This window comes from Mesoplodon bidens (genome assembly GCF_964165515.1).
Source record: "Mesoplodon bidens genome assembly, chromosome: 8".
NCBI lineage: Eukaryota > Metazoa > Chordata > Mammalia > Artiodactyla > Ziphiidae > Mesoplodon > Mesoplodon bidens.
The window spans coordinates 15,185,763-15,211,128 of NC_138165.1; the positions used below are offsets into that span (position 1 = coordinate 15,185,763).

A 25,366-nucleotide genomic window follows, 5' to 3' on the forward strand; every position below is an offset into this window, starting at 1 on the left:
CTAGAAGCAACCATGCCTCTGAGTGAAGGGGCTTACAGTCTCTGAGGGGGTCACAAAGAGAAACAAGGAGAATCATAAGAAAATAGTAAGGAGGGCTTGCAAGGGCCAAGGGTCATGGTCAGGTTGTAAGTGCAAAAAGAGATTAAAAAAAAAAAAAAAACGGTGAGGGGGTGGCTGACCACTGGAGGCTACACTGAGAGGTGGGACCTGGATGGAAATGAGCAGAACAGAGCAGGTGATCAATAAAAATGAACTGGATAGGTGGATGGATGGAGGGAGGGAGGCGTGGATGGAGGGAGGGAGGGATGGATGAGTGGATGGGTGGATGGATGGATGGAGGGATGGATGGATGGATGGACGGTTGGATGGATGGATGGATGGATGGATGGGTGGGTGGGTAGACAGCGATGTGGATGGACGGAAGCTCTCTAATCAGAGCATTTCCTCCTTTCTGTCTTTGACTCTTAACCCCACCTCACTTCTCCTTTTTTCTCTCCTCCATAGCCACTCAGCTTAGATCCTGATCTTTTGCAGGTGCCCACAGAGGAAGGACAGTGGCTTCAAAGACCAAGATTCCCAGCCCCACCCAGATTGGAGCACACACATCATGAGACGTTCCCCTGGTCTTCAGACTAGCACTGCCAAAAAGCATGGAGGAATGAGCTCTTCCTCTCAGCATCCCCACCGCCCCCATCTCCCGCAAGCCCCCAGCCCACACCTCTGCCTGCCCAGGCAGCTCCCCCCTTGACAAAAATCAAAGGGCCCCTGGGTTCATTTCAACCCAAAGAGAGCCATTCCCTCTGGGCCTGAGAAGAAGCCAGGTCTGCAAGGTCCCAGTCACCCATCAGGGGCCTACCTGTCTGGATTTGTAACCCATTCCAGCCACACGAGGCTTCTTGAGATGCCCCGAGAATGAGGAATACACAACAGAAGCAGCCAGGAAACACTGGTCTGCAGAATACTTGGAGAGTGGGGGGCAGGCGAGGCTTGTGACTCGGTACCCCGGAGCTCAGAAGGCCTGGGGATTCTTGGCGCAGTGGGGGTGGCCGGTGGGCCATCAGGCCAGTTCCCTCACGGTAGCTGGTCCCAGGCCAAAGCCAGCCAGGCGCTGCACAGCCTACAGGCAGTAGAGACCCAAGGGAGGGCGCAGGTCCATTTTAGGGCGAAGCCCCAACTGTCCAAGTCTCTCCCCAGCCCAGCTTCCTTTCTGTGGGCCGTCCCGCCTCATGGCTCAGGAACAGCCTTCCCAAACCCGCCATACATGGGTGGCCCAAATCCTGACCTGGGGCCCGGCATGAAGGAGCTGGAAAAGCGTGGCCGTGGGTGATGAGCTGGGCAACAACCACGGCTCAGACTGCAGGCACAGCCGCCAGAGCCCACATCAGCATCTACCTGAGATGCTTGAGGCAGGCATCCCAGCACCCTCAAACGCTCCTGGGCTGTGTCACGAGGGGAGCTCCAAGGAAGCAAAGGGAGCAGAAAGGGGGAGGAGGGCGTTCATCAAGCTTCTTGGCCTGAAGTGGCAGAAAAGAAGAGAGGATGGACGGTAGGGAGAGCTCAGCCCTGGAGTCAGCAGCCCAGGCTGAGCTCAAGCTGTGCAGCCGTGCTTAAGTAACAGCCTCTCCGAGCCTCATTTCCCCCTTTTGTAAAATGCAGACAAGCACAGCGACGTAACCGACTTTCCCCAATGAGCTGAACGGCACACACGCGCCATAACGAGTGGAGGGGTGCTCCCCCTGCTCCTGGCTGTTCCTATCTCTCAGCACCCATGATAACCTCACAAGACACTGACGCATTTTTGCACACCCAGAGCCAGCACAGTGCACAGCTCCCCGGGGCACAGGGGGTGCAGCCTAGCTGTTCCGTGGAATGGCAAAGGCCCTGATGCCCCGCCGAGGCATACAAGGTGCTCAGTACCAGTGATGGCTCAAGGCTTACCTCCTCACTGGGATGTTTGTATTCCAAGCCAAAGGAATGAACCTCTAATGGCGGAATTCCAGGCTTCAGTCCCAAGTGGGCTGGGGAGGGGCGGGCAGGAGAGATGTCTGTGGGCAGAGAGGCCTTCCTCAAGCCAACCACGGAAGAGCTGCCTCGTCTGTCTGTGTTTACGGGCGGCCCTGCCTCTGGAACGCCGGCCCTGGCTCCCAGTGCCGTTCCTCCGTCCTGCATTGACTTTATGGGTGCCCACAAGGCATGCCATCCAAGGCTGGAGCAGGGCAGCGCACCCCAGCCCGGAGAGGGCAGGGTAGGATTGCAGCACCTCCTCTGGCCTGAAGGGGCCCCGGCCAGGCCCAGTGCGGAGCTGGCCCCACGAATGGGCCCAGGAGGATGCTCCCTGCCCAGGAAATGGCTCTCACATGCCTGTCCCTGCCTGACATCGGCCTGGGTGGAATACGGACAGCAGACTCCGTCTGTCCTTCTCCGTCGGGATCCCCTGCGGGCATGTGTACTTCTGCACGATGTGATGATGTTCTCCCACCCGATCAGCCTCCCCCCCACCGGACACCCCCACTTCCCTCCCCGTGGGCCTCTGCGCCGCCTTGCCCAGCCGCAGTCGGATTCTCTGCAAACCGTCTTCCTAAGGCTCCACCACGGCTCTCTGCTCTCAGATGTCACTTGCTCCGAGGGGCCTTCCCTGATTACCCTCTCCTGCCCTGCTCTCTGTATCTCCTTCCCAGCAGCTCTCGCTGAAATGGTCTCATGTGTGTTTTACCTGTGTATTGTCTACCCTCCCCACCCTCCAAGGGCACAGGAGCTCTGTGGAAGCAGGGACCACAGTGGTTTTGCCTGCTGCCCACCGCCTGGTGGGCACTTGCCACCCTCCTCCAGGAAGCGCTCCATGGTGGGGCCTCCCACTCCACCTTGACTCACACCCAAGGGTGGGGACTGGGCCTGCCTCACCTATGGGTCCTCTCAGGACCTAAGGAGCCCCCGACAAAGGCTTCCTGGGCAGGCCTGCATTCCAGAGGAGCTGGGTGCCCAAGCCACAGGTGACAGTGTCTACTAGGCCTCCCCAAGTGCAAGGCCACTACCATTCCACCGCCTCTGAACTTGCCCAGGCCCAATGGCTGTATGTCTGCATATTTGTTTCCCCAAAGAGTAACCCAAATAGAGCAAAATGCCAGAACTGAAAAGTCCCCACTTGAGAGATCACTTCAATCCAAGCCCAGCAGGGCTTCATCAACGGGCTCAAGCCGGTGGGTCCACAGCCCAGTCCAGACTTCCCTGGGTTGAACCCAGAAAGTTCCTGTTGCAAACCATGGCTCATTCACATTGCTTCATTTTCACTTTCACGATTCTTTTTTAAACTTAAAAAAAATCTAAGCAATTCTGCATACAATGAAAAAACAAATCAAACAGCACAGAAAGGTTTATAATGAACAGCGACGTCCCCCCCCCCACCCGCCGTGGTCTGGAGTCGTCTATTTATTATACTTTGAACTTTTAAAATGTTTTCTACTTTTACCTCTTCTGACAGCTACCTGACCCTTATAAGGAATACATTAAAACACCAGGTCTTTTTTTTTTCTTTTTTTTTTTTTTTTTGCGGTACGCGGGCCTCTCACTGTTGCGGCCTCTCCCGTTGCGGAGCACAGGCTCCGGACGCGCAGGCTCAGCGGCCATGGCTCACGGGCCCAGCCGCTCCGCAGCATGTGGGATCTTACCGGACCGGGGCACGAACCTGTGTCCCCTGCATCGGCAGGTGGACTCTCAACCACTGCGCCACCAGGGAAGCCCCAGAAGAGTATTTTAATGTAAGGATTTCTGCCCTTCTGATATGGGGAATTTTCTTCTATTAATTGTTTTATAATTTTCTGTCATCCGTTTTCTGGAACTTCCATTAGTTATATGCTCAATCACCTGCCTTAACAGTCTAGCTTTCCCAACTCTCCTCTTATTTCTCTTTGCCTTTGCCTGTTTATTCTCCTTTCCATGATATTTCCATGAGTCACTGTCCATTCCTTTAATGAACTTTTTATTTCCACCATCATATTGTTCATCTAAAGCTGTTTTTTCTGGGGGAGGGATGGAGTGGGAGTTTGCAGTTAGTAGATGCAAACTAGTATATAGAGAATGGATAAACAACAAAGTCCTACAGTAGAGCACAGGGAACTATATTCAATATCCTGTGATAAACCATAATGGAAAAGACTATGAAAAAGAATGTATATTTATGTATGACTGAATCACTTTGTTGTACAACAGAAACTATCACAACATTGTAAATCAACTAGACTTCAATTTTTAATAAGCTGTTTTTCTGCTCTCTAAAAATTCTTATTTCATAGCATCCTGTTCTTGTTTTATGGATGCAATGCTTTCTCAGTTTTTCTGAGAACACCAATGAGAAGGCTCTATTTGTCACTTAGATTTTCATTTCTTCTTGATTCTGTTTCTCCTGGAACAGTACTCTGCCCATGGTTTATGTTGACTTTGCTCTTTCATGGAGAAGGCTTTCTCCAGATATTGGTTAAACCTTGGACGTCTATTCATTCTTAAAGATGAGAGACTTCCACAACGCTGAGTGGGGCTCGTCCAGTGGAGGCTTTCACTATTCCACTGGGGGATCCCTAAATGCCAGGGTGCATGAGGCTCGGCTCTGGGGCTCACCACCCACATCGTCTGCCCTGGTGACCCAAGAGAGTCAGTTTAGTTTCTCTGCAGAAGAAGCCAATTATCAAGTCATAACTGGCATAAAAGATAAACACCCGATCTCAGTCATTCTCCATTGGGGGGGTCACGAGGAAGAGAGGTGCCACCTCCCATTGAATCTTCTTTAAAAATCTTGTGAAATAGTCATAATATAGAATTTGCCACTTCAGGCACTTTTAAGTGCACAATTGGTGAGGTTAAGTACATTCACATTCTTGTGCAACCATCACCACCATCTTCCTAAACTGAAACTGCATCCCCATCACACACTAACTGCCCATCCCCCATCCTCCTGGTCCTTGGCAACCATCTCTCTACTTTCTGTCTCTGTGAATGACTATTTAGGGTAACTCACAGAAGTGGAATCATACAACATCTGTCTTTTTATGACTGGCTTCTTCTGCTTAGTATAATGTCTTCAAGGTTCGTCCATGACGTAGCATGTGTCAGAATTTCCTTCCTTTTTAAGGCTGAATAATATTCTGCTGTAGGTCTGTACATAGTTTGTTTACCTATTCATCTGCCACCCATTTACTCTTAAAGGAACTTCGAGGAATAGCTGGCGACAGTACAGTACTGTCCTTGTCACACACGGGCAGGTGTGCAGCTCAGGCCCTCAGAGCCAGCACCCCGGCCCACTCCCCTATCCTGCCCTGTCTCCCATGAACGTGTCTATCTGGGAGCTTCCAGACCTCTCCACACAGGTGGGCGACGTCCAGGACCCGTGTCTCATTTCCCCCAGTCCCCGGATCCTCTGCGTGGGTGGCCTTGACAGAGGACTAGCTATTTTTAGTGGAAACACAGAACTGCCACCATTTTTAGCAGAAAAGGCAAAGGAGCCAAGGAGACTTCTTTTTCTTTCGACTCTTCCCTCCCCAGCGTCCCTTTTCTGCCAGGTCCCTCGGCAAAAGTTGCCAAGAATAGAAAGAACAATGAAAAACAGGCCTAAGTTCTCGTCTCTGGCCCAAATACCCTGTCTCAACCCAAAATAAAATGAAAGGCTGGAGACAAGCCCAGACCAGTGTCAGGGGGTCGGGTACCACACCGCTGTGAACACACTATGCGAGCATCACTGCTCCGGACGCCAGTTTCCTGGGTGATGAGATGAGGGGAAGGGCGCCATAGCCCCAGACATCACAGGATTGCTCATGGAGGAGGCCCAGGCCTCGCTGGTGCAAACCACAGGCCAGGGCCGGGGCCTCGTCTTCCCAGGACTGTCCCAGAGGCAGCTCCACAAGTGCCATCCAGGGCGGAGAAAAGCTTTCCTCCCAAGTTCAGAGGCCAGGAGCGTCAGAGACGGGCTCAGGTGTGCACGGTGCCGGCTGCAGCACCGCCCGACAAGCTCCAGCAAGATGCAGCCTGTATTGTTCATGGCTTCTCCCTCCTCCCCTGCCTAAGCGCCTGCCATTAATAAAAGATAAACGAGAAGCGCGTTGCGGGGGACTGTGACATCTGCTGTGGCCCCCGTGGGTCTCCCCACTTTCTGGGCTTTGGAACCACATGTGCTGAGGGGAGGGGCGCTGGCAGGGACCCAGCCGCATTCTGAGCCTCCGCACGGGGCCCTGGCCTTGGCTGGATTCAATCAACTCCCTGGCTCCAAACAGGAACCCTCACCCCGGCCCTCCAGGCAGCAGGAGCATCCGAGGACCAGAATCTCCCGGCTTGCTGCGGGAGGGTGGGTGTGATTTTCACCACTCACGTGCTGCCTCCCAATCAGAGTTCTGGGGCTCGGCAGGCCCAGACACGCAGCCGTCGCTGCCTTTGCCTGGCTGGAACCCCGGGGGGACCCCGCCGCCCGGACGCCCGTGGCTGTGCGCCTCCTTCTCCCTCTGGCCAGCTCTCCTTCCTCCTGACCCTCAGGGCCCCGGGCAGGGATCCAGGGAGGGGGGCTACCCTCGTGGCCCTGAGCACGATTGCCTTTGGGGGCCCCTTCATTTGTAAAATTCTATTTTACACATGTACGGTTTAAAGACGAATATAACACAGGCTTCCGTGCTCGCTTCTAGTCATTTACTCTCTTCTCATTTAAAAAACAATTTAAGGGCTTCCCTGGTGGCGCAGTGGTTGAGAGTCTGCCTGCCGATGCAGGGGACGCAGGTTCGTGCCCCGGTCCGGGAAGATCCCACATGCTGCGGCGCGGCTGGGCCCGTGAGCCATGGCCGCTAAGCCTGCGCGTCCGGAGCCTGTGCTCCGCAACGGGGGACGTCACAGCAGTGAGAGGCCCGTGTACCACAAAAAAAAAAAAAAAAAAAAAATTTAACATTTTTTATGGGCCCCTAACAGCATCGTGGGCCCTCAGCATCGCATCCACAGGGCCTAAGAGGAGCTAACCTTGACCCTGCCTGACTCCAGGGCCGGCCTGCCCTAGGGTGGCCCACTTGCCCTTCCTGTTTCAGGCCCAGAGTCCCCCAGAAACACAGACAGACAAGGCAGTCTAACCATGACACGCCCCAAACCTGGAGACTAAACCAAACCAGGCTGGGCTCTGTCACGGGTCAGGACCCTACTGGGAGCTGGAGAGACACAGCTGAAACCTGGGTCTGTTCCAAGGAACAAGGCCCATGCATCAGAGCTGGGAACAAACACTTCTTCCGGAGGGTGGGCTCCACGCAAGGCCTGGACTGGACACGTGGTCCACTGTCACCCTCTGAGGACACAGACCCCTCCATCTTCACAGCAACTCTGGGAAGGAGTTACGGACACCGATTTCTAGGTGAGGAAAGCGTGTCTCAGAGAGAGGCGGTAACTCACCCAAGGGAGCTATTTTGCAAGGGGTGCTGAGGGCCAAGCCGGCGTCTGCCTGGATCCAAGCCTGGGCCTTGGCTCTGCTAGGGCCAGACCCTCCGGGGTGGGGGTGGGGGGGTCCGACGGCGCTGCCGTTCTCACCTCCTGACCTTGCACGGTCAAGGGGCCTGGAACGAGTGGGCAGGACAGGCGCCTTGGGGTGACAGGGGCTGGCAGGGCCTGGTAGAGGTGCTGGCCCCTCAGGGCCCCCGCAGAACAAGGATGGTGCCACCACCCAGAATGCACTTGGCCTCACCAAGCCACCCAGAGGCCAGGGGCCCAGAAGGGCAGGAGCCGATGGAGAGCAGCCTCCCTAACAATGCAGATGCCAGGGCTCCTCCAGACCCAGCCAGGCAGGGCTGGAGCCTGTGGAGGGTTTTATGAAACCCCTTCTGAGAGCCCTCGTGCACCAGAGCCCAGTCTTCCTCCTCCAGTGGCCACAGCATGGAGGGTCCAGAGCCCAGGGCCACAGTGTGGCTCTTCCAGAGCTCCAGAGAATGGCCCCCAGACGAGGGGCTTTCAGGAAGGTGGAAGGGAGACAGCTCATGGCTAGGAAGTGACCTGCTGACTCGGGAGAACCTAAGCAGCACACGGCCAGGTCTAGTCTATGCTTGGGGCCCTGCCAGTGATGCCGCCTGCCGACCAGGGGGGAAAGGCAGAGTCACCCAATGACACGCACTCTGGAGTCAGCCCGGCCCAGACCCAGCTGTGACCCTAGAGACCACTAAGCCTCGGTTTTCCAGTCTATGAAATGGAGAAGGTTCTTGTAAGGACCGAATGAGCTGATCTGGGTAATACTCAGCCTGGTGCCCAGCAATTAGGAAAACCGTCTAATAACATCTATCGTATTACACATAAATTCTGGCACAGTGCGTGGAGCCTAGTAAATAATGAATATTTACCATGGAAACAGGTCTCCAGGCAGGTACCCCCATCCCATGATTTGAATCAGGAAACCGAAGCTCCCCATGAAGGCCCGAGTTCGCTAGCGGTGTAACGAGAGACGTCCGCCCCAGAAGTGAATGCAGCTCCCAATGCCTGGGGGTTCCCTTTCCAGCTTTCCCAGGGAGGGCTCCTCCAGCCCCCAGGCCACCGAGGCTGGGGGAAGTGTCTGAGGACAAGACGGAGGCACCAACCCAGCCGAGCTGGCAACTGCCATGTGCTCGTGCGTGAGCATCAGCTGAAGGTCGGGGCCAGCCTCGGCGACCCCGGGCCTGGCTGAGCGGTGGCTGCTGGATGGGGCCTGACTGACGCAGCTCCTTGGGCGAGTGTGAGCGGGCTACCTCCTAGTGCAGCACACCTTCCCTCGGAACAGCCAAAATACATGCAGAAGCAAGGATAAAGCTTTGCACTGTTTGCTCTTCCAAAGTATCTTTTTCCCCTGTTTGTCTCACTGGCTCATCCCTCCTGGCTACACAGGGGGCAATTCCAGGTAGACAGCAGAGGAGGGGCTAACACATGCCTCACCAGCGAGTTACAGGTGCATCTTTTCACGACACGACGTGGGCCAAGGAAGCGCCAAGGACGGTCCCTCCCAGTTGGCAACGAAAGGTTTCGGGTCTGCTAAGATGGGGTACCCCAGAGGTTAAGGGCCTTTCGGGGGACAGGTTACAACACCAAATTACCTTATCCAGTTTGTCATGGTGACCAAAGACACGAACTAAAACTACAACCCCCAGGGAAGAGAATATTAATTTTGGAGCTGGCAGGCATCTCTGAGAAATCACAGACAACCTTCCCATTTGGCAGGTGGGGAAAGTGAGGCTCAGAGCAGCAGAGGCTGCTCCAGGCTACACGACCGATTCGAGACGGGTCTGCTGGCTCCCCAGCCAGAGCTCTCCCCCTGCACTTGGCCGTGAGGTGTCTGGACAGAGGGTGGAGGCCCTCCAAATTGTTCTGCACCCACAAAGACATAGAAAGTGGGGTTTGTATCCAAGTGGGGCTGGATTCTCTCGTTTGATATAGATTCAGCCTAATGTCATGTGTCAACTGGAGCGGGGTGAGCAAACTCCAGCCTGAGGGACAAATCAACCCCCAGCCCTTGCCTGACTGGACCCCAGTCCTGCTCCATCAGGTACAGACTGTCCAGGATGCTTTTCCATCCACAGCAGGGGTGAGGAGGTGTGAGAGAGACCGTGGGTATGGCCCGCAAACGCTGAGATATTTACTGTCTGGCCCTTGACAGTCCAAGTTTATTGATCGCGGATCTAGAGCTGGGGGATAGCAAGCACAGCCTGCCAGGGGTTACTTGGAGCTCCGCTGTGACACCAGAGAGGACCCCAGCCCCCCGGTAACAGACAGCGACACAGGCCCAGCCCGGGACCACGCTGCAGGCTGCGGCAGGGCCAGGCTGCCCGGCCTCCCCCCACCAAAGCCCCTCTGACGCCCTCAGCCGGAGACAAGGCACCCGCAGCATCACAGCTCTCCTGCGACTTCACTGCGGGGACCCCAAATGCGGGGAGGGTGCTTATTTTCCTTCTTGCAATGTTCCTCTAGAGGACACAGGGGACTTAACGGCCTTTGACAGCACCTCCGATGTCCTGTTTGGAATTACTTTGACTGGCAGCACAGCTCTAAGTATAGACAGATCCTGGTCAAAACCTGCCACCTCGCAGCTCAGGTGGGTCCCGGGGAGTCAAGGGGAAGGGTTCAGCTCTCAACAGCCCCGCCGGAGTCCTGGCCATGAATCCTGGCCGTGGGACCTCAGGAAAGTAATATCACCCCCTGAGCCACAGCCGTCTGTCTGTAAAGTGGGGATGACGACAGGGCTGTCGGGAGGACGGGAAGAGAGCATCCCAGCAAATAGGCCGGTCCCCAACACAGACTTCTGAAGTGGTATCAATCACGGTCACCACATTCTGGGCCAGAAGAACAGGAGCCAGGCCTTTAGTTATAGGTCTGCCGCGGTGCGCACAGTAGCTTATGGAAAAACGTCTTACGTTAGGTCAAAAATGAAGTTTCCACCAAATCTGACCCTCACATTGTTTTTGTGCCATCATCTGTATCATCTTTAATTTAACGAGTCGACTTTTACAGCAGTGAACGACTCCTCAGCCAGATCTCTACCCAGACCACAGAATGTCTAATTAGGCAGCTCTCCTGCGATGCTTTCATTTGAAATACAATTAGAATACCCTTCTTGGAATTCATTCGCGGATAATCTGTAAAAGTGACAAAACTATTTCCTGTGACTGCTACTAACTGTAATTTCTCTGAAGTGTAAGTATTGTCATTCACTCCCTTAAAAACGATACCTGGCATGTCTGTGAATGAAGGTCTTAGGAAAATTCCTATAACTGCAGGTTCAGCCCATAGGAAGCTCAGGAGGCCAAGGCCAGTCCACCCCCATGCTGGGGGCCTTGACTTGGAGCTCTGGTTATTACTTCAGCAAGTTAGTAATGATGCATTCTACCCTACACATACTCTCAAATGTGTGAAGCACAAGACGATTTCTTGCAGTATTGTTCGAAAACAGCAGAAGACTGGAAATCTAAATATCCATCAGAGTGGGACCTGTTAAATAAATTATAGTCTGTCCATATAATGGAATACCAAGCAGCCATAAAAACAAATGAAGAAGCACTTCAGGCCTGATATGGGCCAATTTCCAAGATACATTGTCAAGCCAAAATAGCTAGATGCTGACAATTGCATTAAAAAACATATATGTATGTCTGTGTGTAAATTTATAGATCGGCACATGTATATAAATATTCCCAAATATATGTATTAGGTACATGTGTACATCGAGAATATCTCGCAAAGGACGTGTGAGAAACTGGTGGCATCGGTGGCCTCCAGGGAGCAGAAGCAGTTGGCTGGTGGGGAGACAGGGTGGAGAGGAACTTTTTTTTTTTTTTTACCATAAACCCTTCTGTAACAATTGAATTTGGAATCGTGAAAGATACACTATTTCTGATAATGAGATCATTAAAAACTTAACAAAAAGCCAAAGACCTCCGACTGTCCCCGATAAAAGGTGAACTGGAGCTAGGGGAAGGGGCTGCATTCATCCTTCCCAGACCCCGGCAAGAACACAAACACACACGCACTCACACTCCAACACACACACACTCACACTCACACTCCCTCCCAACTGGCTTCATCACGGACGCCATGCCCGCTGAGGACCTGCACTCTTGCTGCTCTGCACGGGGACTCTGGGGACAGCCCTGTCCCCACCACATTCTGGTGAGCCTGAAAGGCAAGTCCAGCTCTCCTCTGCCTTTCCAGCCCCTGGCATGCCAAAAGTCATGCAGTGTTCAACAGTGCCACGCTGAGAACGGCACCTAACTCACAGGGGCTCAGTAAATATTCTATGAATGAATGAAGACAAGGAAGAAATTCAGGAAGTCATAATCAGTCATAATCCCCCCGAATCCCACTGAAGTCACCTTAAGCCCGTGAATCCAGTGTCAGGGGAATCACGGTCACCAAAATATTTTTTTCTAGAGAAGGATGCGCTCACAGAACGGTCAGGTGACCTGCAAAGATGACTCAGCAGGGAAGGGGCAAGAGGACCCAGCATGAGGTTGCAAGGAGGCGGAACGGGTTCCCCACCCCCGCCGTCCTGACCCCAAACACTGGGCCCTGGTGTGGCATGTAGGAGCCTTGGTCCCTGTCCAAGAAGGCTTAGTCAGTCCTGGACTTAGCCAGTGGATTTGGGAATAAGGCAGACGCCAAGGATTTCCTCTCCGGAAAACCGACCGCTTCATGGGTCTTTTGCCTGGAGTGGATAATAATGACAGCTCTTTCCCAAAACGTGGGTTTCTTTCCCCATCAACCTCATTCCCTACATTTCATTTTGCATATGAAAAAAAAGACAGCATAGAGACTTGACAAGGTAAGTTCTCCAACTCAATAAATATAATGAATATCTATTTAGATGCACATTTGAGCTGGAAGACAAGGAGGGGGTGTGCAGAAAACCAAGAGGGAATCTGGAGACCAAAGCGGGAACAGGTGAGCTGGTGCTGGGGGTTCCCAGGGCATCTCTGCAACCCACTGGTCCTGTTTTAGCAACCCTCGCAGGGAGAGGACAGGAGACCCCTGAGCAGTCAAGTCACTGGCAGGGCTACAGCTTTGGGGGGGATGGACACCCTTCAATGCCCACCAGCACAGGGACACCCCAAGACTGCCTGGGTGCCTGCACTTCTGCCTGGGAAAAGGGCAGTGGATTTTAAAAGTCTCCTCTGAGTGTCAGTAACAACCTGCCTCCCTTCTTACTGGGCGATAGCTCCAACTGTAGTCCCCATGCTCCAGAAACCCCCAAGCTCTGAAAAGAATACAAAGTTGATCCCACTCCTGTGCCACCCCTGAGGAACGTGGCAACGTTAGACAGAAAACCACTCTGGAGGGAGAAAGCCTCACTCAGGCCACAGAGGTTTCTGACAGATAAAATCTCTATTCACGATCTACCAAGCCTGGAATCTCACCATTAGAGATTCATTCCTTTGGCTTGGAGTACAATCCAAAATTACAAACCACACCTACACACCCACAAGCAGGAGTCAACAGATACCACATGGAACATACCAAGAAGGAAAGAATAGAGAGAATAGTGGGAAAGGCATAATGGGAAGAGATGATGGATCAAACAATTCCCAAAGCTGAAGAAAAATTAAGTATCTGAAAAGAATAAAATTGCAATATATCAGAACTCTTGTTTTGGAGTTGAAGCAGCACTTAGATACATGCTGATGTCAGGGAGAGCAGAAAAATAGGAAGAATGAAAGTCAGTCATCTAGGGGCCCAACTCCAGGAATTAGGAAAATAACACTGATGCAAACCTAAAGAAGGAACAGGATACAGGACAGGAGAAGAAATCAATGAAACAGAAAACAAAGAAACAAGAGGGAATCGAGCAACTGGAAAAGGTTAATAAAGCCAACACACCTCTGTTCAGCAAAACACAGAGAAGCAGCAATCAACATCGTTAGGAATAAAAAGAGGGACATAACTAGAGACACTGTCAATGAATTTGGTAACAGGAGAAACTGACACATTCCTAAAGAGAGAGGGATTGATTGATTTTATGGAAGACAAACAAAAAGAAATTAAAAATGGGAATTACCTCTAACCATTAAACAAACTGAATCAGCAGTTTTTAAAAAAAAAAAACTCTTAACAGACCAACAAAACCAGGCAGTTTTGCAGTTTGGGTTTTTCCAAACCTCACAGGAATGAACAATCCTTAACATAATGCAACTATTTGAGGACAATCCTTAGCCGATATTTGACATACACTAATGTGATTATATGCAAATATATACAAATACTTTAACATATACAAATAATTCAGGAAAATGCTTAACATATACAAATATTTGAATATTTGAGAGAATAATATTCCTTAGCATGTTATAAGGCTAATGTGGTGAATACTTCAACTAAATAAGAACAGAAAAAAAGTAAATTCATAGGCTGATCTCATTGATGAACATGGATTCAAACATCTTAATGAAAATATTACCAGTTAAATCCAACAAAGTAAACTCAAGTGGGTTCATCCCTAGAATAAATGCTATTACAATAATAGAAATGTGTCAATATAAAAGTCAATCCAATAAGAGGATAAAGAAGACATTTTATCATTGTCTCATTACTTGTAGAAAAGCATTGATAAAATTCAACCTCCCTTCACAATTATGGGGCCTTAACAAAATAGGAAATTTTAAACCTAATATAGGAAATCTACCAAAAACCATTAAACATTATTCTTATAGTAATACTTCAGAATCATTCTCTTTCAAGTCGGGAACAAGATAAAAATGCCCACTCACCAAATTTCTGTTCAACAGTGAAGATTCTAGACCTTGGGGTCCAAGACAATAACCACTCCCCACTTGAAATGTGGTTCGTCCAAGCTAAGATGTACTCTAAGTATAAAGCACACACTGGATTTTGAAGACTTGGATAAAAAAGAATATAAACTATCTCAGTCATTTTTATATTGATTGCATGTCAACATGCTAATATTTAGGTATATTGGGTTAAATAAAATATATTATCAAAATTAATTTCACCTATTTCTTTTTACTTTTTAAAATGTGGATACCAGAAACTTTTATATCAAACAAATGGCTCACATCATATTTCTATTAGACAGTGATATTCTAAAAAGCACAATAAGATGTAAAAAAGAAATAAAAGATGTAAAAATTGGAAAGGAAGGAAAAGACTTCCATAATTTGTGAATAACAAGATTAAATAAAATACCTATAAAATCTATATGGATACATTTAATAAGATGTCAGCAAGGTTGTTGGAAACAGGATTAATATACAAAATGCAACTACATTCCTAGACGCCAGCAATAAAGAATTAGAAACGGTCATTTTCAAGTATACGTTTACCATTTACAAAAGCAACGGAACCGTAGGGTACTCGGGAAAACTTAACAAAAGATATGTAAGGGCTTTATGACACAACTAAAACTCAAAAGACTTTCTTATAAAAGAAACAGTAAAGATTATGATCCTAGGTGGGGAAAATTCAATATGACAAAGATGGCCGTCTTCCCCAAATTAATCAAATCAGTTCAATTCAATACCAATCAAAACATTTCAACCCCAATCAAAATCCCAATGGAGATTTTTCAGGAAATCTAAAAAAAAGTTTATCCTAAAATTCTCATGGTAGAACAAAGGCCAAGGAAGAGCCAAGGCAATTTGAAAGAGGAACAAATGAGGGGATTCATCCCATGAGATATTACACTTAACATAAAGCTACAGTGACTAAGACAGTATAGGATGGCTAATGGAGAAGTGAATGGGCCAACGCAACAGGATAGGCCAGAAACAGACACACGTGTATACAAGGGCAACACACGGGATAGCTTTTGCATTTACAAATTAGGAAATGCAGTAACTGGAACAGTTGCTTATCCATCCACATAGACAAAGAAATACTGGAACAGTTGCTTATCCATCCACATAGACAAAGAAAACAAAATTTGATACTTTATGTCACGTCAAAGACAAAACTATTCCAGCTAGTTTTTTAAAACTACAGGTAGTCCTCGCGGAGAGTCGCCGCACTTTCTTGCTTCAACAGTGCTTGGACGGAACCCGGCGCTCGTTCCCCGCTCCGTCCGGCCGCCGGCCGCTCAGAGCCTGCCCTCGCCACCACCTCACAGCGCCCTCCGACCGCCCCAAGGTCCCCGCCGTCGTTACAGCGCCGCGCAGCCACCGCCACCATTTCACCTCAGCCGCCCGCCATGACGACCGCGTCCCCCTCGCAGGTGCGCCAGAGCTACCCCCAGGACTCGGAGGCCGCCATCAGCCTCCAGATCAACCTGGAGCTCTACGCCTCCTGCATCCACCTGTCCATGTCGTACTATTTTGACCTCGATGATGTGGCTTTGAAGAACTTCGCCAAATACTTTCTTCACCAATCTTGTGAGGAGAGGGAACATGCTGAGCAACGGGGTGGCCGAATCGTCCTCCAGGATATCAAGAAACCAGACCGTGATGACTGGGAGAATGGGCTGAATGCAATGGAATGTGCGCTACACTTGGAAAAAATGTGAATCCGTCACTACTGGAACTGCACCAACTGGCCACTGAGAAAAATGACCCCCATTTGTGTGACTTCATTGAGACTCATTATCTGAATGAGCAGGTGAAATCCATTAAAGAATTGGGTGACCACGTAACCAACTTGCACACGATGGGGGCCCCCGAATCTGGCATGGCACTGTATCTCTTTGACAAGCACACCCTGGGAAATAGTGATAATGAGAGCTAAGCCTTAGGCTGGCTTCCCATAGCCACAGGGGTGACTTCCCTGGTCACCAAGGCCGTGCATGCATGTTTGGGTTACCTTTACCTTTTCTGTAAGTTGTACCAAAATATCTACAAGTTTTTTCCTTAGTACCATTCCTTCAAATAAAGTAATTTGGTACCCCCCCCAAAAAAAAACTACATGTAAATGTACAATTTCATAATTTTTAGAAAAAATATTAGAGAACATCTTTATGACCTCAAGGTAGGAAAAGACCTCTTAAGATACGAATGTATGCCACAGGAAAAGAATGATACACTCAGCTATGCTAAAACGTAAAACTTTGAAAGAGAAAGACAAATACCGTATGCTAACACATATATATGGAATTTTAAAAAATGATGTCCTGAAGAACCTAGGGGTAAAACGGGAATAAAGACACAGACCTACTTGAGAATGGACTTGAGGATATGGGGAGGGGGAAGGGTAGGCTGTGACAAAGCGAGAGAGAGGCATGGACATATATACACTACCAAACGTAAGGTAGATAGATAGTGGGAAGCAGCCGCATAGCACAGGGAGATCAGCTCGGTGCTTGGTGACTGCCTGGAGGGGTGGGATAGGGAGGGTGGGAGGGAGGGAGATGCATGAGGGAAGGGATGTGGGAACAGATGTATATGTATGACTGATTCACTTTGTTATAAAGCAGACACTAATTTAAAAAAAAAAACAAAAACGTAAAACTTTGTCCCGATAAACCATACCATAAGCAAACATAATGGCCAATCAAAGACTGGAAGAAATTATTTATAACACATCTAAACAACAAGTGATTAGTATCTCTTAAAAAAAAAAATAAGAAAGCAGACATCCAATAGAAAGCTAGGCAAAGACGACGGATGAATGGGCCAACCTGGGGAGAAGAAAACGCAATGTCCACTACGTGAATGAGGGGGTGCACATTAAAATGAGATCAGTCACACGTATTAAATTGAACACCTGGCCCACAGGGTCACTGAAACGCCCACGTGAGGGCTGCATGGCCAGGTCCTTCCTTACACGCAATCTGCCAGTCCAGGAAACCAGGACCATGACAGGACGATGCAGAAGACCCCCACAGAAAACTGGTGACCCGTACACCTGTAGCGAGGACCACGTGGCAAGGGCCAGAGCTCCAGAAACCACACGCCAAGGAGGCCAGAAAATGGTCTGTGAGCAAAGGGGTCTATAGTGAGCCGGACCCCATCTCACGGCTCCGGATGATTTCTATTAACTACATTTTCTTATTTTCTGTGTTCCTGATGCTCTGGCATCTGGGGCCTCACTGACTGGGGAGAGATGGCCCCTTCCAGGGCTGGTCAATTCTTAAAGACTGCAAATGTGGCAGGGGAGTGTGCCTTTCATATGCAAGCCAGCCAGTCCAGAGCCCATACCCCAGACCACCCCTTGGATCTGGCTCTTATATCCCAGGAGGCAATACTTCTCTGCCCTAATCACCCCAGAGCCCGGACAGCTGAGATGGCCCTACATACCAGAGCCCACTGGAAAGGCTCAAACTAGCCCATCCTAAGCCCGCCGATCCTGCCTCACCCAACTCCTGCCCGCAAACACCACCGTAGAGGCTCCTGCCCAAACTCCCCACCCCCTCTGCCTCCTGACTCACCCTGGGCCTTGGCGCTCCCCCACATGGCCCTGTGGGGTGTGGTGGGCCCCATCCTCTTCTGGTTTGTGACTAACACTATCTTTCAGTGACAATTGTTTCCTATCTGGTGGCCTCACCATACCTGAATAATATTTACTAAAATCTACATTTTAGAACATGATTGTACATTCTGCAGAGGACCCCAGAGTGTGATGGTCTGAGGGGGGCGCACCCCCAGAGCTGTGCACTGGCATTCACAGTCATGTTGAATCCGACCGAGAAGTAGGCCAACACACTGTTGACCTCAGCCGGGCCAGACAAGCCAACGACAGACCCCTTACGGGCTACGTGCTAGTTTTAAGGACTAAGACTGCTTTGGAAGGCCTGAGAATTGGTTTCCAACTGAATTCTAAATCTTGGTTTGTGGATTCTATTGAAAGTGCATCTGAAATTCAAATGCTGAGTGTCCCTAAGTGGCCTGCATATTTCCTACCCACCAGTGAGGAGGAAGGGAGAGCTGAAAGAAACTGCTGGCCCAGGGGCCTTGGCAGTCCTCAGCTCCCCACTGGCAACCAGCAGCCTGGAGGGAGGTGACCTCCACGGCACAAAGTGGCTGCCGGACGCCTGCACACCTCTGTCCACAGGGAGCAAAGGGCTCCGAGGGGAGCAGCACACGGGAGGGGACCTACTCATCCAGCCAATCTCATGACAGCCCTGACCTTCTGGGTCCTGCAGAGTGGGAAATGGGTCACACAGAGCCCAGGGAAGAGCAGACAGGGCTGCAAACCCAGGTTCCCGGTCCCAAGCGTCTCTGTGACCTGCCACCTGAACACACAGTGTCCTGTCACCATGCCTTCGGGGGGAGGGTATCTCTTCCAGCTGTCCCCATCTTTCCAGACGACAGGACACAGAGCTTCAGGACTCTCTAATCGGCTGCTGCCCCATGGAGGGCCCCTCTCCCCAGGCCAGCCGCCACCTGACTCAGCCCAGGTGTCCTCCCTCCCAAGGCTCAGGCAGTGAAGTGACCTGTCCAGGTCACACAGCCGGGAGGGGGCGGGGGGGGGGCGGGTGCAGAGCTGCCCTTCTGAACAGCAAGTCGCCTACTTTCCAGCTGCCCAAACACACTGCACAGAGTCACAGCCAGGCGCACCCCGGAGGCAGGGGCGGTGCCGGAGAGGTGGACACGCGGTGCAGACACAAAGGCCATCCCCAAACAGCCACGATTCTGGGGGACGGCCGCTGTCTGACCTCGAGTGCCCTGGAGGGGAAGGCGAGGGAAGTCTGCACTCCCAGCTACCTGGAACTGGCTCCCCTGGCACGCAGGCTGGGTCAGCCCCATGGAGGAGGAGAGGCCTGGAGCCCCGGACCGGGCAGGCACGAACGGGGGCCCCATCCACGGTGATTCCCTCATCACCAGGCAAACGCCACAGGATGGCCTGGGTTTTCACTGTTGGTTGGGAGAACCAGCCAACAAGAAGTCACTGTGGTGCCTGTAGGGGCTGTGATCCTCTCCCAGGTACTGCGGTGGACTCGGCCCAGCACGGGCCCATCCCACCAGTCCCTTCACTGGCTCACACTTCGGGCAGCAATATTCCAATCTCCCCGATGCTGGCAGCATTTAGAGGATCCTTACTACAGGCTGGCACTTTATAAGCATGGCCTCAGGGACCTCCAATATCAGCCCTGGGAGGCAAGAATCACAACGCACCCCATTTACAGATGAAGACACCGAGGCCTGGGGAGGCTCAGGACTTCATAAGTGTCCAAGCGGGATTCAAATCTGAGTTCCCAGCCAGCAGCGCGTGCACCACCTCCCTTCCCATCCCTCTCTCTGCCACTATCACATGGGACAACGACACAAATCCTCAGGGACTGTGACAATCAGAGACAATATACATAAAGCTCTTTCCATGGGTTCAGGAACACTGAAGATGCTCTCCGATTTTGCTCAATACCAGCCCCAACCAAAATAAACGCACAGACTAAAAATACTCCGAGCCAAGCCTTTCCAACCTGAGTGTGAGCCCGTTGGCCGTGACGCACGCAGTCTGTCTCTCGGGAAGATCCAGGGGCTGCCCTGGCCGAGGCTGGCATCCTGGCAGGCACCCGTCCCCAACACGGTGAGGTCACTGCACCGTGGTCTTCCTTGGAGGAGCGCCAGCCGACTGCCCAAGCAGGACAGTTACCAGGGGCCTGGACTGAATGCCCTCAAGGAACTTCAAGTGTGCTCGAGAGGCCCGGCAGAGGGAAGGCCAGGCATAAGGACGGGGCCCACCGCCACTCAGGACGGAGCTCCGCGTGCAGAGAGAGGCAGATGTGGGGAGAGAAGGGTCAGGGACAGGGACTTCCCTGGCAGTCGAGTGGTTAAGACTCGGCACTCCCAGTGCAGGCAGCCCGGGTTCCATCCCTGGTCAGGGAACTAGAGCCCATATGCGCGCCGCAACTAAGCTCCGGCACAGCCAAATAAATAAGTAACTAAATGAAAAAAATTTTTTAAATGGGCCAGAGACAAACAGAGTGAGAGAGGAAGTGAGACTGGTAGAAAGAAAAGGAATAACAGAGAAACAAAGAGACTGCCCAGGAGAAAAGACAGGCAGAGAGCGAGGCAGTGAAACCGGGGGATGGAGAGGGATACAGGGACAGGAAGTGAATGAGAATAGCAGGACAGGTACAGATAGACAAGCAGACCTAGCGGCAGGCACTGCAACGCATGCAGAGAAGGACAGTGGGGACGGGACATAGGCGGTGGGGACAGCTACCTGAGACGCAGAGAGAGTGTGATGGGGACACACAGGCAGGAGGACACAGCCCCACAGGCTGGCCTGGCCAGGAGGGTCCTGGAGAGAGAACTCGCCCCCCAACTTCGTGCTCCCTCCGCAGTACACGGCCCTGGCCTGGCCCACAAGAGCCCCAGGAGACGAGCCCGCTGTTCCCCGGCTGCCCTGAGCGCGGCCAGCCTTGCCGGGTTGAAGTGGGCCCCCAGGTCCACGCTGGGCTGCACACGTGTCGCCAGCACCATGCGGCCCTCCCCCATGGATGGGGTGCAGCCTGGAAGGTGCCTGTAGTTTGCATGTGTCTTTGCAGCCCAAACTCATGCACACGCGCGCACGCGCGCGCGCGCGCGCGCACACACACACACACACAGAAGCTGAGCAACCTGCCACCTGGGGGAGCTCAGCCACCACTCTGTGCATCCAACACCCCAGGGCTAGGGACCTTCCAGGGCCTCGGGCATGGCGCGGGGCAGAGGCCAGGGTGGGACCCTCCAAGGGCAGAGGGAGCTAAGCCATTAAGTCAGACAGGCAACATAGGAGGGACACCGGGTCCCTGAGGGTGGCACTGCACGGCCCACGTGGCTGCACCTAGAAGCCAGCCCGACACTTGTCCTCCTGGATGGCAGGTGCTCGGACTGAAGATGGAGATGGCTTGTGACCTGCCCAGGGTCTGGTGGCTGATCGGAAAGGTCACCGCCACAACCTGGACTCCCCCCAGGCGGCAGCAAACGCTGACCTCCAAACCTGCCACAATTTTCACCCAAAGCACTTCTCCTCGAAAGCTACCTCTTGTAAGCACGTGTGCACAAGGGCACACACACAGGCACGCCTCGCCCTTCCCCGACACACGTGCCTCCCGCCCGCCACACCCTTTTCTTCCAAGTGCCCGGCACAGGGCTGGCTCAAAGGGCCCCGTGCTTGCCTCTGGGCACCCCAAAGCCCCCGGGAAGGAGGCCCCCCAGGAAAGGGTCCTGGCCAGCATGCAGGCTCTCCAGCCCACACGGCCCCCATCCTGCAGCCAGCCTGGAGGGGGCAGGCTGTCCTCCACCCCAGGCCCTCATCCCTATCCCCAGCCACAAGGCACCCAGGGAAGCGATGGGACCCCGGGCATCACGCAAGTGTAGAGAATGAGGATGATATTGACTGACGCGGATAAGACCTCGTGGAAGAGAGTTACCAAGCATCCTATGAGGTCAACACTTTGTGATCCCCATTTACAGACGGGAAGCTGAGGCTGGGGGCTCGTTCTGCTTGCGGAACAAAGCCAGGAGGTGGATGGGCTGAGGCTCAACCCAAGTCTGTCCAACTCCCGGACCTGAGGGCTTAATCACCGAAGCATCATTGAGTCATTTGGCCTCATAAAAACAGACCACGGGACTTCCCTGCTGGTCCAGTGGTTAAGACTCCGCGCTTCCAAAGCAGGGGGCGCAAGTTCGATCCCTGGTCAGGGAACTAAGATCCCACATGCCTCGCGGCCAAAAAAAAAAAAAAAAAAAGACACAAACCGCGGTCAGAAATACACTCAGAGACTCCCGCAACGTGCCCACATAGAAAGAGCGAGTTTACTGAACTACCGCCCTGCTGTCCGCATCCACACGCGTGTGAGACCGTGTGAGTGTGTGTGTGTGCGTGTGTGTGTGTGTGTGTGTGTGTGCTGCCTGCCTCTCCCAAGCCCAGCCGGCCTCAGCCTGGAGGGGCGAGGTGACCTCCCGGGGAGGGTGTGACCGTGGACAGTGATCTGGAGCAGCTGGAAGTCGTGGCCGCAGCAGAGCATCCATTTTAGCAACAAGAGAAGTGGGTGACGTGGCCAATGACAGCGTCCGCCCAAATACACGCTTCCTTTCCGTTTACTCTTCTGTTCAGAAGAGGGCTTTAAACCTCCGCTCCGAGCACATTCACCAAGTGCTTACTGAGAGGATTAGGCTGTAATTAATAGGAATGGAACTTTCTTTTCTTTCCCAAGGCGTGCAAGCGGAGGAGAAACAGGGCAGGACAGATTCCTCTGGGCTGCAGGCTGGGTGAAGGTTTAATAGCTTCCCAGACCTGTGCGGGCAGCAAGGGCAAACGGGAGAGGAAAAGTATAAAACCGTTAATTGCTGCTTCCCGAAATAACCTCAGCCCGCCTGTAATAAGCTTCTTCTGGATTTTCATTCTTTTCACAGAGAAGAAAAAAAGAAAAATCAGATTTAAATTTCTCAAACCAACATATTTTCCACCAGCCTCGCCCTTAGCGTCGTCTGTCTGGGGTTGAGAGCTCCAATGTCATGGAAGTCTCAAGGCAAGGGGTTTCAGACAGGGGCTGTTCCCTTCTGGAACAGTGGCCTCTAGTCCCCGAGAACACCTCCTCGGGAAAGCCGGGACAGGGTCCCAGCCGGCTGTCCTTGTCTGTAAAACAAGGCTGGTCGGTGGATCGGGGCCCCATGGTTGCCCCAGCTTTAAAAGTCCCTGAGAATTGCATGGGGAACAGGCTTGTGGTTGCCAAGGCGGGGGGGAGGGATGGACTGGGAGTTTAGGATTAGCAGAGGCAAACTATTATGTATAGAGAATAGATACACAGCAAGGTCCTACTGCAGAGCACAGGGAACTATAGTCAATATCCTATGATAAACCATCATGGAAAAGAACATGAAAAAGAATGTACGTATAGGTATAAATGAGTCACTTTTCTGTACAGCAGAAATTAACACAACATTGTAAATCAACTAGACGTCAGTAAAATACATTTTTTTTAAGTCCATGGGTCTTTGGACCTGGCTCCCCACTCATTGTTTTTCTTGATTATTATTTAATTTTGAAAATTGTGCTAAAATACACATAGCACAAAGTGTCTCCTTTTAACTGTGTTTAAGGGTAGACAGTTCAATGGCATTCAGTACATTGACGTTGTGCCACCATCACCACCATCCATCTCTAGAACTCTTCACACAGTCCCGTGCTGCAACTCTATCCCCATGAAACAGTAACTCATCGGTGCCCCCTCCCCCAGCCCCTGGCACCCACCCTTCTACTTTCTGCCTCTGTGAATGTGACTCCTCTGGGGACCTCGTCTAAGTGGAATCACAAGGTATTTGTCCTCTTGTGACTGGGTGATTTCACTCACCATAATGTCCTCAAGGCTCATCCAGACGGTAGACTGTGTCAGGACTTCCTCCCTTTTCAAGGCTGAGTAATACTCTATTGTATGTTACAGACCACACTCTGTCGATCTATTCATCTGTCTACGGACACCTGGGTTGCTTCCACCTTTTGGCTATTGTGGTTAATGCTGCTATGGACATGGGTATCCAGAGCTTACATTTCTTTTGGGTACATACCCAGGAGTGGCAGTGCCAGATCATATAATTCTAGGTTTAATCTTTGGAGGAGCTGTCGGACTGTTTTCCACAGTGTCTGCACCATTTTCCATTCCCGCCAGCGATGCACTAAGGTTCCAATTTCTCCGTGTCCTCACCAACACTTGTAATATTTTCTGGGTTTTGAGAGTGGCCACCTCAGAGAGTGTGATCTTCCCGATTCTCCATCACTCTCTCCAAGCAGAAGCCCTGGCTCAGGCAGGCTGAGTTCGCCACTGAGCAAGAAGCATCAGCAGAAACTTGCACGTGGGCCATCCCTCCAGCCTGAAAGAGGATGGCCGTGGGGCAGGATAACAGGGCCAGAGGTGTGCATTTCTGGGCTGGCTCTGGACGAGTCCCTGAAGCACTCATCTGATCACTGATTCACCTGACAAACATTTATGGGCATGCACAGTGCTAGGCACTGTTCTGGAGACAGGGGACACAGTGGTCCCTCATGGGCTCAGGATGAGAAAGCGAGACGGTGGGACCCCACTGGTCCTGGAAACTGAGGTGTGGGCAGACCCAGCTCCAAGGAGGTCAGGGGGAAGGACGTGCCAGCGTCTGAGGGAGGGGGACGGGGAGGGGGTGCGGTGCTGATCTGAAATGGGCTCCGAAGGTGATCACTGGGGCCTTACAGAACCACAGAGAGAATCAGCTGCCTGATTCTCAAATCATTCCCTGGGGTGACCTGGAGAGGCCACGGGCTCTGAAATCCTACGGGCTTGGGTCCAGATCCGCCTCTCCTACCTGCGTGATCCGGAGCGCCTGCTCCCTCTGGGTCTCGGGTGCCTAATGTGTAAACAGGAATAGAGGGATTCCCATCTTTTGCAGGGGCTGGAGGCTAGAGTCTGGACACAGGACAAAAATCTCCACCGGCCCAAATCACCCTCAAGAAGACCCCACGCGGGTGGACTTGTCCCCTCACCAGTCCGGTTCAGGGGGCTCCTCGGTATGGAGACACGCTGCCCCCAGGCAAGCAGCCCCCGAGGGAGCCGACTGAGTTCAGAGGCCCGCGCAAGAAAACTCCACGTGCAGACAACAGAGGTACGAGGTGGCCCAGGAGCTCCTGAATCGGGAGGCGGGAGTGGACGTGACCTGACGGAGACCACGCCCCCTGCATCCCCAGCGGTGTCTCTGCATCCCCAGCCAGCTCGGCCACGGGCTCCCACCCAACCCGCCCGCCGGGCTGGCCGTCAGCGTCACAGCTGTCTCTGGACAGAGGCTGGCCGCGGCCCAAGGCCCTGCTCTGTCATAACAAAGGCAGCTGCCTCTTGTCGTGCCCAGCCACAAGGGCCCGTGGGCTTCTCAGCCCCCGCATCCTGCTGTCGCCAGGACACTGCTGGGCCACAGCCGGAGTGCAAAGCTCTGAGCTGCCCAGGCTCATGAGGGGGACAGCTGTGAACCAGAGCAGACAAGGGAAGGGGGCATCCCTGTGGTCCTCCGCCCGGTTATCC

General features: G+C 52.2%; 1 protein-coding gene and 1 pseudogene across 5 annotated transcripts in view; one reads left to right on the forward strand and one right to left on the reverse strand.

Moving 5' to 3' along the window:
* Nucleotides 1-25,366, reverse strand: part of GLI2 (GLI family zinc finger 2) — a 247,474-nt gene that overhangs the window by 132,456 nt on the left and 89,652 nt on the right. The gene's annotated exons all lie outside the window — the stretch shown is intronic.
* Nucleotides 15,561-16,330, forward strand: LOC308621461 (ferritin heavy chain-like; annotated as a pseudogene). The gene has a single exon. The product of its transcript is annotated as a ferritin heavy chain-like (transcript).